Consider the following 9,579-nt stretch of genomic DNA (forward strand, 5'->3'; position numbering starts at 1 on the left):
TATATATATATATATATATAATTTTTTTTTTTTAATGAATGCCTTGTGATGATGGTGCCCAGGAAGACAGTGGCTGTGGGGATGGGCAGGCGCCCACCCTGCTGTGCACCTGCTCCCTCAGTTGGCCTGGCCTGGCCTCAGCTGCAGGCTGTGCAGTTGTCCATGGCCAGACAGGCAAGCTGGCGCCCTGGCCCAGGGCTCTGCCCAGGACTGTATGCTCTTTTCACAGTTGCCTGGGCAGTGGGAGCAGCCAGCTCACCAGCTGAGGCCCAGGTTGCTGTCATGCTGGCCTGAGAGGACGGAGTAGTGGCCTGGGATCTGCCACAATCTATAGCCCAGCCTGGCCTGGCTGTCATCTGTAGTGGGGTGGTGGAGTTCATGTTCTCTTGAGGATTCATCCAGTTCTGCTTCCTGGGATGGGAGGCCCATGTTTCTGAGGCCCATGTCTGATGCCTTGGTCTCCAGCCTCTCTAACCAAAGTGCCAGGGGCTGAACAGAACTCAGATTCCAAATTCCTGGCTTTTCTCCCTCCTCCTGAACTGTGTACCCATCAGTGCCAGTGCCCTTGAGGAGGAGCCTCAGAGAAGAGTTGGCTGGAAGAGGAATTAATATGAAGGTGAAAGTGAAGAGGCAGCCATCACTGCCTGGAGGGGGCCATGGTTAGAGACTTGATCGATGTTGCAGTGCCAGGGGTTCTAGCTGTCCTCACTCTCTGGCCTGCATCTGGTCCTTCTCCTACTGCTGACCTGTTGGCCCACACCAGCTCCAGGCTTACCACCAGGTGCTTCTCAGCAGACTCACAGATGTGGGAGCTCCAGCAAGGCCCAGCTGCCCAGAGGCAGTCCCAGTTGATGGCAGGAGAGGGTTTGGCTTCTCAGATTTGACCAAATGATGACCTCTTCTCTGATCTTCCAGTTCCCTTCCTGCATCTCCACTTCCCAGCCTTCCCATAGTGGGGTGAAGTCTAATTCCTGTAATAAACCCCTTAGCCCATAATGTGTGTGGTTCTGTTCTTCCCTGATTGAACCCTGACACTTCTTTAAGGTGAGCTTGAGTGGCATGTGTTCTGCTGGGCCCTGGGAACTCGAGGGGAAGAGGATGCTTCCTCCCCTGGGTAGCACTTCTCCTCTCTCCCTTGGCAGCTCCAGAGTGAGGCTTGCATCATTCTGCCTCTTAGCAGAATTATTTGTTAGAGGATTCAACTCTGCTCCACACTAGCCTGAAAAAGGCTGGAGAGACAGGGCAGGGTCTTTGATCCTCAGGGCAGGTGCTGAGGAGGTCACAATGTACCAGGCAACCACTAGGTGCCAGATACTTCATCTTTAATGCTCTCATGTATCCTCATAAGACGTTACTGGCCTCATTTTATAGTGGGGAAAACTAACAAGGGGGGAGATGAGTAGAACCGGGGTTTGAACCCACATACAAAGCACCAAGTCCTACAGGCCCCTTCACTTACCCACTTGCCCACAGCTGGAGCAGGGAGTGGAGTGGTTTCTGTCCCTATCTGGCCTCTGTTGGTCTCCCTGGTCCTTGCTCCCTGGATCTGCCACTCTCTCTGCTCCTCCCCCTTCTCCTTCCTCCACCTGCCTTCTTTCTTCTCTGGCACAGCTTGGCTCACAAAGATGCTCGTTAGCATCTGGGGCACACAGCAGCTAAGGCCACAGAGCCAGCAGCATTGGTGGGACATGAGTCAAGGCTGACCTAGACCCAAAACCTTAGGGAGTACTACCACCTAACCTGGGGGTTTGAGACAGAAACAACAGCTCCCAGCCCTCTGGCTGCTTCTGCCCACAGGCATTTCAAAAGCCCCACCATCTGGGTTGATGCCATTTCATTTTAAGTGTTTGCTGCTAGCATAATGCCACTCTCAGTCTTGGAGAATCCTGTTACCCAGCATTTGGAATGAGTTTTCTCCATGATCCTTCCAGCCTAGAGACTCCATGGCTTTCCATCTGTAGTTGATAGTTTAGGCTAATGTAAGGGAGGCACAGACAAGGTCTTCGTCCTGGCTCTGCCACGCTGGTGATATGTGACTTTAGACAAGTGCTTTCTCCTGTTCCTCATCTATTGGATTGTCCTGGTGGTTAAGTGAGATAATACAGGCAAAGTGTGTAGCAAGGTGACTTGGCCCTCAGTGCTCAGAGGGATGCTCAGAAGTGCTCAGAGGTGACAGCTGCACAAGGGCTACTTGTTGTGGCATGGGGGACAGTGCAAGAACTTTGGGCCTGATGGACTTCATATCCCAGTTTTGTCACTTAGTAGTGGTGGTGAGCAAGTTACCTCACCTTTCTGAGCCTTGGTTCTTCCATCTGTAAAGCAAAGAAGATATTTGTACCTCCACATCCCCATAGGTTGGTCTGAGGCTTAAGTGGGATAATGAACAGGAAAGCACATTGCCCCTTCCTTCTCCTTTTCCCCAGTCTCCTTTATGGTTGAGCAGCGCTCAGCAGATGCTTCATATCCTCATGATCCCTTCACAGAGTAATCCTGACTATTTTTCTTCAATCATCAGGGTCATAATGAATGTTGTGGACTTCTATCCAAGAGTGTAGAGGGAGGCAGGAAACTATGCTTTTCTAAAGACTGACTTTAAGTGTCCACTCTGCTTCATCCTGAATGACTGCCTCCATCCTTCCAGATGATCAGGGCCCTGGGTGTTCAGGACTCGCCTCCAGGCAGTCTCCCCTGACTTCTCCTGTTCTCTACCTTCTCACCTCTTAAAGGACCTCCTGACTCAGTATTCGTGCATATCTTGCTGCACCAGGCTCCCCGGGTGTCCCTTGGCACCCTCACAGAGGCTGTGATTCTGTTAGAAAAGGTGCTGGGTGTTTGTCTTCCTTTGTGTGACGGTGACTGCTGTGGAGACACTCGGATCATTTAGCTACAAGGAGTGCAGTGAGCTGCTGCTTCTGGCGGCGGGTATCATCAGGTTTGCCCTCAGCGTTCTTTAAAAAAAAAAAAAAAACAACAAAACTTTTTTTCAGTATTGAGGATTGAATACCCAGAGGCTCTCTGCTGCTGAATTATATCCCTAACCCTTTTAATTTTATTTTGAAACAGGTCTTGGCTACCCTTGAACTTGAACCTGTGATCCTCCTGACTCAGCTTCCTGAGTAGCTGAGGTCACAGACGTGCCCAACCCAGGACTCTATGTCAGTCTGATGTCTCTCCTTGCACCCCAGCTTCCTCCCTTCTTATCCTTCACAATCATTACCCAAGCCCTTAAGCCCTCTTCCATCCCTAACTACATTTCAGCATCTGCTGTCTGCAGGTCTCCCCATCTCCAGTACGGTGTAAGGTCTGGGCTGAAGGTTGACATGCCAAGTAGAGGAGGCTGGGGCCTCAAGAACTGCAGATCCCTGTGGGCTTGAAAGGGACCTGAGAACCTTCTATTCCAATTTTCCATTTTTTGTGCCCCCATCACTATGCCAAGCCCTCGTGTGGATGTGAAGCCAGGGTCCCTACTCTGGATGAACTCAGAGATAAGCAGACTAATGCTCTGTTCTCGGGTTCTGGCACACTGCCGAGGAAGTCTAATACTCAAAGGGAAGTGGGGTAATGTTGCTGGGTGCTTAGCTTCAGGGAATAATGATTTTAAAATCTTCTCTGGCAGGGTCTGATTTCCTTTTCTTTCTTTTTTCCAGAGCCTTTTCAATGGAGACATCTTAAATAATAATAATAGTGACACAGAGGACCTTTACTGAGTGCTTCTCATCCTCTGGGCACTATGCTAACTAAGTGCATCAGGGAAACCCTTGCAAAGAGATTGTGCAGGCTAGTCACAGACTACGGTTTCTTGGTTTTACCATCTTTCACTTACTAGCTGTGCAAACTTGAAGAAGCTGCTTAACCTCTGTGCCTCAGTTTTTTCATCTGTTTAGTGGGGAAACTAAGGTTGTCTTCCTTATAACTTTGTTCTTATTTTTAAAAATTGCTTTAGTGATTTCAGATCCTTTGCAGTTCCATATGCTTTTTAAAAAATTTTCTTTTAGTTGTTGATGGACCTTTATTTTATTTGTTTATATATGGCACTGAGAATTGAATCCAGTGCCTCACATATGCTAGGCAAGCGCTCTGCCAATGAGCCACAACCCCAGCCCTCCATATGCATTTTTAAATCAACTTTTCAGGGCTGGGGATGTGGCTCAAGTGGTAGCGCGCTCGCCTGGCATGCGTGCGGCCCAGGTTCGACCCTCAGCACCGCATACAAAGATGTTGTGTCCGCCGAAAACTAAAAAATAGATATTAAAAAACTTTAAAAAAAAAAATAAATCAACTTTTCAAATTATTCTAAAAAGCAAACAGAAACAATGCCTGCTGGAATTTCGATTGAGATTACATAGAATCTATAGGTCAATTGGAGAGAATTGATATATTAGGCAATTTTGTATCTCCCAATCCAAAATGCAGCATATCTCTCCTTTAGTTCCACAATGTTTCATAGTTTTCAGTGTAGAGGTCTGATCGATTCATTCCTAGGTATTTTATTATTTTTGATGCCACTTTAAATGGGATTTTCAAAATTTTACTTTCAAATTGTCTGCTTCAGAAAACTCTTATGAGCCAGGGAGGGTGGTGACTGCCTTTAATCCCAGCTACTAGGAGGCTGAGGCAGGAGGATTGCAAGTTCAACATCAGCCTGGGCAACTTAGTGAGATCTTGTGTCAAAATAAAAAGGGCTACAGATGTAGCTCAGTGTTAGAGTGCTTGGGTTCCATCCCTAGTGCTGAAAAACAAACAACAATTTTATTAACTCTTCTTTTTTCTTTCTCTTTCTCTCTCTCTCTCTCTCTCTAACAGAAGAGATATTAGAAGGAGCAAGATAGAAGGTAGATGGAGAATTCTTGCAGTACTTATTGGCAAGGTCTGTAGCCAATCAGATGTCAAGGGGCTAAAAGGAGAGCAGAATTACTATGAGACTACAGAAGAGCATATATGGTACTGGGGACAAGATCTCCACTTACAGGCTATGCCCCCAGTGACCTATTTCCTCCAGCCAGGTCCCATGACCCGGTAGTCCATTCAGCTATTAATGGGTTAATCTGTCAAATGGATTAATTCAGCGGTGAGGTCAGAGCCTTCATGATCCAATCATTGACTAAAAGTCCTACCTCTGAACCTTGCAGCATTGGGGACCATGATTTCAACACCTGGGCTTTTGGGAGAAATTCCAGATCCAAACCACAACACTTACCTCTTAAGAAGAGGGTGGGGGGTATATCTATGGTCCTGGGGATACATATGTGTTATAGTTTGAATCTAAAATCCCCCAAAGAAATGTTCCCCAAAGCTCATGTGTTGAAGGCTTATTTCCCAATGTTCAGAGGTGGGCTTTGGGGAACTAATTGGGCTCTAACCTTATCAATAGATTAATCCACCAATGGATCCATAGCTGGAATGGACTATTGGGAGGTGTCGGAAACAGTAGGAAATTGGACCTAGTTAAAGGGACTGAGTCCTTGGTAGCATGCCCTTGGGAACTATATTTTATCCCCAGCCCTTTACTCTCTTTCTCTTTGCTCCCTGGGCACCATGAGGTAATCAGTTTTGCCCTGCCACATCCTTCTGTCATGATATTTCTGCCTTACCACAGTCCCAGAAACATTGGAGCCAGCTGACCATGGTTTCAAACCTCTGAAACCATGAACCAAAGAAAACGTTTCCTCCTTTAAGTCAGTTTTCTCAGGTATTTTGTCACAGCAATAGAAAGCTGACTAACACAATAAATTATTATTCCTTGCAATCTTATTGATTTCTGTATTACTGATGCCTTGGCTCAGCTCTGGAATACAGAAGACAGGAAGGAAAGAATGAAAAAGCTATATGATGTAAGTATTACTACTCTTTTTTTTAAAAAGTGAAGAAACTGGGGCTAGGATTGTGGCTCAGTGGTACAGTGCTTGTCTAGCATGGGCGGGAGTCAGGTTCGATCCTCAGCACCATATAAAAATAAATATTTAAAAAAAGTGAGGAAACTGAGGCTCAGACACTGCCCCAAAAGAAACAGCAATATTAGGGTACAAATCCTGTTATTATGTTTCCAGACCAGTTATTTATCTATTGCACCAAGAAAGTTGTCACAACTAAGTGCAGATTTTATTTCATTTTCCTTCCAAATAATAGTTCTTAAGTGCTTCCTGCTTGCCAGGATGAATCAAAATTGGGTGAAGCTATTAATGCTCTCTGGAGAGCACAGATGGTCAACCACAAGCTTTGAGGGAAAAAATGAAAGCCTTTCTTCTAGGGTCATGACCTGGACCAATTTTCGGTCATCTAAAGCAGTGACTGCCAAATAAAGATTTCCAGGATTCTCCTCTGGAACTTCAAATCCATCCATCTGAAGGTGACACCTGGGATTTGTATTTTAACCAGTGCTTTGGATTGGTCTGGTGCATGGTCAGCCACTCCAAACAGACCCGTGGGAGGGCTCCAGAGAGAAATCTGTCTGTATTCCAGTGTTTGTGAACATTTACTGAACACTTAGTATGTCCCTGTCAATGTTTAAGTCCTAGGGACACAACAGGGAACAACAACAACAACAAAAAAGTCCTTATTCTCATTCATTCTATGAGTGGTGAGGGTAAAAGAAGAAAATAACCAACTAACTGGGTGCAGTGGCACACACCTGTAATCCCAGCAGCTCAGGAGGCTGAGTCAAGAGGATCTTGAATTCAAAGCCAGCCTCAGCAATGACAAGGTGCTAAGCAACTCAGTGAGACCCTATTTCTAAGTAAAATACCAAATAAGGCTGGGGATGTGGCTCAGTGGTCGAGTGCCCCTGAGTTCAAGCCCCAGTACCAAAAAAAAAAAGATCAAGAAAAGAAATGCATGTGTAGAATATCACATGGCTGTGGTGATGTGTGCTCAGAAGAAAACACAAGAGAATTGGGACACAGAGTGACAGGGAAGGGACACTCTAGCTCTCTGAGGAGGTGACATTTGAGCTGAGACCTGAATGACCAGAAAAAGGGGAAGTTGTATACCAGACGGAGAATGGAGATGGCAAAGTGGTGCTGAGGGGCAGGCTTGGACAGGTGGTTAGACAGAGACCAGGGCAGGAACCATTATCACTAAAGGTCTTGGACTCAGGCAAAAGGTTCAGGGTCCTTCTAGAAGGTTCCAAGCAGGGAGTGACATGACATTATTATTTTAATCAGCTTGCTCTGGCTATGGGATGAAGATAAAAGTCTGAGGGTCCAAAGGGGAAGCAGGGACCCATTAGGACCCACTAGGGCTGCGGGATTCCATGCTGGAAATGTCGGTGGCTTGGACCTGGGTGGTAAATGTGGGGATGGAGAGAAAAAGACAAACTAGATATCTAGCCAACTCGGGGCTTTGCAGGGGGGTGAGTGATGGTTGAGTGTGTTCTGGTGTGGGGGTGGGGACGAGCACCAGGAGGTTTGGAGGATGACTCCTGGGAGTGGACTGGAATCACCAGGGGAACTATAAGCCTCTTCTTACAATATGAGGACTGAGGGGGCATACTGGGTTGAGTAATGACCCCCCCAATTCATGTCTACTGCCAAAGATTCTTCTTGACCTAACTTTGGATGGTCTCCTCTGAGCCCTCTTTTTAGCTAGGCCTCAACTTTGGCCTGTAAAACTGCAAACTCTCAGCACAAATGGTTTTGTCCACCCGCCTGCCCTGGTCCGCCATACATTCGCTGAAACAGTTGAACACTAACATTTTTTTCCCCCAGTGCTGGGGACAACCCAGAGCCCCCTGCATGCTAGGCAAGTGCTCTACCACAGAGCTACACCCCCAGGAGCACTAAGATAGTTTCCGACAGCTCAAGGCTGCATTGCTAGGATGACCTTGGCTGCCCCTCCCCCACTAAAGTGTCTGCTGAGGAAGTGCAGAGCTCCCAGTTTAATTAGAATCTGGAACAGACACACTGCCCCCAACCACCCCTACCACCACCAGCAGCAGCAGCAGCAGCCCTGAGAGCAGTTACAGTAGAAAGCTTACAGTTGTAAATTCTTTCTCTCCCACTTTGAAATGCGGACTTTCCACCACCCTGAACTATCTTCTTTAGGATCCAAAGTCTCTTTGAAGTGCAGACACTCAGGGAAATAGCTCCCGCTCTCAGCCTGGGGACACCTTGCTCTAACCTGCCTCCCTACCTCAAGTTGTAGAGATGGAGAAGTCTGCTTCTCCTTCAGATAAGCACCAGTTAACAAATCCAGTCTCTGATTGAGCCCTGTCTCTCCTCTCCCCAATTTGTTCATCCTCTCCACTCCCTCATTCTTCCTTTAAAATGTCCAGTCACCTCTGCATACATTGAAGTTGGGATCGTTTCACTTGGGAGCCTCTTTCCCATTGCAGTGGTTATTGCTGAAGAAAATCTATCTGTACCACTCGAATGTCTGGGTTTATCTTTGATATCACCCAGACCTGTGAATGTGGCCTTTTTGAAATGGGGTCTTTGGGGACAAATCTCATTAAAGTCACATGAATCAGGGTGGGCCCTGTAAGGTCCTTGCTTAGCATCTGGACGGCCTTATTAAGTGACAGTTGTCATTTTAAGAAAAATTTCGCTTTCCGCCCAAGGGCGCATCACTAACCCCTCATACCAACCCCACCCTTAACCGCTGCATTAGAACCCTCCCCACTCTAATCCCTGAGCCTGCCCCATAAAATTCCTGTTTTGCCTCTCTTCGTCTTTGGGGAGATGAGCCCTTATTTGTCAGCTCTGACAAATAAATTCTCCTGTGTATCTCTGCCTGGCTTCCATCTTTCATTTCTTGCTCACTTGACTCCTGGTTCCTTGCTTTCCTTTCAGGCCCTAATTCAATGACAAGTGTTCTTACATGAAGGGGGAAATTGAGACCCTAGGACAGACACACAGGTAGAATGGTGTGTGAGGGCAGAAGCAGAGACTGGAGTTATGCTTACACAAGCTGAGGACCACCACCAAAAGTTAGAAGACAGGTACAATGGTGCACAACTATAATCCCAGAGGCTTGGAGGCTGAGGCAGGAAGATTGCAACTTCAAAGCCAGCCTCAGCAACTTAGCGAGGCCATAAGCAACTTATCGAGACCCTGTCTCTAAATAAAGTATTTAAAAAGGGAATGTGGCTTAGTGGTTAAGTAGCCCTGGGTTCAATCCCTGGTATGAAAAAAAATGTTGGAAGAAAGGAATGGATCAGATTCTCCATCAGCATCTCAAAAAGGAATTAGGGCTCCCCATAGCTTGAATTTGGGCTTCTGGCCTCTAGAATTGAAACAGTATGAATTTCTGTTGTTTTTAAGCCACCCAGTTTGTGGTTCCTTGTTATGATAGCCCTAGGAAACTGCATAGGGAGCAACAGGTTCTGTTTGCCACCGTCTCCATAGCACTTGGCACAGTTGGACACAGAATAGGTGCTCAATGAATGTATGTTGAACAAATTGATTAGTGACCTGTTCCCTCTCATTCTGGACTGAAGCAGACATAATATCCTCCTGCCTGATTGTATTATAGTGAGTCAGAATATCATCCTTTCTAATCAACATCCCCTATGAGTATGATTCTCTCCCAGGCATTTGACAAAGAGTACCTCTGCCTTCCCATCAAGTCAATGAGGTAGGTATA

The sequence above is a fragment of the Marmota marmota genome, unplaced genomic scaffold, assembly GCF_001458135.2.
Source record: "Marmota marmota marmota unplaced genomic scaffold, marMar, whole genome shotgun sequence".
Lineage (NCBI taxonomy): Eukaryota > Metazoa > Chordata > Mammalia > Rodentia > Sciuridae > Marmota > Marmota marmota.